Source organism: Arachis duranensis, chromosome 10, assembly GCF_000817695.3.
Source record: "Arachis duranensis cultivar V14167 chromosome 10, aradu.V14167.gnm2.J7QH, whole genome shotgun sequence".
NCBI lineage: Eukaryota > Viridiplantae > Streptophyta > Magnoliopsida > Fabales > Fabaceae > Arachis > Arachis duranensis.
Window position 1 is genome coordinate 47,892,676 of NC_029781.3, and position 1,817 is coordinate 47,894,492.

Genomic DNA, 1,817 nt, shown 5'->3' on the forward strand with positions numbered 1-1,817 from the left:
TGTAGAGGACCTAACAGAAATCTTCAAAGAAGAAGAACCCATGGCAGCCGAAAACAACAACAATGCCAACAATGCAAGGAAGGTGTTGGGTGACTTTACTGCACCTACTCCCGACTTCTATGGGAGAAGCATCTCTATACCTGCCATTGGAGCAAACAACTTTGAGCTTAAGCTTCAATTAGTTTCTCTAATGCAACAGAATTGCAAGTTCCATGGACTTCCATTGGAAGATCCTCATCAGTTTTAAGCTGAATTCTTGCAAATCTGTGACACTGTCAAGACCAATGGGGTTGACCCTGAGGTCTACAGACTTATGCTATTCCCTTTTTCTGTAAGAGGCAGAGCTAGGATATGGTTGGACTCACAACCTATAGAAAGCCTGAACTCTTGGGAAAAGCTAGTTAATGCCTTCTTGGCAAAGTTCTTTCCACCTCAAAAATTGAGTAAGCTTAGAGTGGAAGTCCAAATCTTCAGACAGAAGGAAGGTGAATCCTTCTATGAAGCTTGGGAAAGATACAAACAATTGATCAAAAAGTGTCCTTCTGACATGCTTTCTGAATGGAGCATCATAGGTATCTTCTATGATGGTTTGTCTGAACTGTCCAAGATGTCATTGGATAGCTCTGCTGGAGGATCTCTTCATCTTAAGAAGACGCCTGTAGAAGCTCAAGAACTCATTGAAATGGTTGCAAATAACCAATTCATGTACACTTCTGAAAGGAATCCTGTGAACAATGGGACGAATCAGAAGAAAGGAGTTCTTGAGATTGATACTCTGAATGCCATACTGGCTTAGAACAAAATATTGACTCAAAGTCAATGGAATGCAAGCTGCACCAGGTAGTACTAAGGATGCTTCATCTGAAGAAGAAGCTTATGATCTTGAGAACCCCTCAATGAAAGAGGTGAATTACATGGGAGAACCCTATGGAAACACGTATAATCCTTCATGGAGAAATCATCCAAATCTCTCATGGAAGGATCAACAGAGACCTCAACAAGGTTTCAACAATAATAATAGTGGAAGAAACAGGTTTAGCAATGGCAAGCCTTTTCCATCATCTTCTCAACAACAGGCAGAGAATTCTAAGCAGAGCTACTCTGACTTAGCAACTATGGTATCTAATCTAATCAAAACCACTCAAAGTTTCATGACTGAAACAAGGTCCTCCATTAGAAACTTGGAGGAACAAGTGGGTCAGCTGAGTAAGAAAGGTATTGAACTCCCTCATAGTACTCTTACAAGCAATACAGAAGAGAATCCAAAAGGAGAGTGTAAGGCCATCAACATGGCCAAATTTGGAGAGGAGGAAGAGGCAGTGATCGCCACTGAGGAAGACCTCAATGGACATCCATTGGCCTCTAATTTGTTCCCTAATGAGGAACCATGGGAATCTGAGGCTCACACTGAGACCATAGAGATTTCATTGGATTTACTTCTGCCATTCATGAGCTCTGATGAGTATTCTTCCTCTGAAGAGGACGAAGATGTCACTGAAGAGCAAGTTTCTAAATACCTTGGAGCAATCATGAAGCTAAATGACAAGTTATTTGGTAATGAGACTTGGGAGGATGAACCCCCTTTGCTCACCAAAGAACTGGATGACTTGACTAGGCAGAGATTACCTCAAAAGAGATAGGACCCTGGGAAGTTCTCAATACCTTGTACATTAGGCACCATGAACTTCGAGAAGGCTCTGTGTGACCTAGGGTCAAGCATAAACCTCATGCCTCTCTCTGTAATGGAGAAGCTAGGGATCTTTGAGGTACAAGCTGCAAGAATCTCACTAGAGATGGCAGACAATTCAAGAAAACAG

At 41.9% G+C, this 1,817-nt stretch overlaps 1 non-coding gene across 1 annotated transcript; it reads right to left on the reverse strand.

The window, feature by feature from the left end:
* Window positions 1–445: 445 nt before the first annotated feature.
* Window positions 446–553, reverse strand: LOC127743289 (small nucleolar RNA R71). The gene has a single exon (XR_008004683.1). It is a non-coding gene; the product is annotated as a small nucleolar RNA R71 (small nucleolar RNA).
* Between the last annotated feature and the right edge of the window lie 1,264 nt (window positions 554–1,817).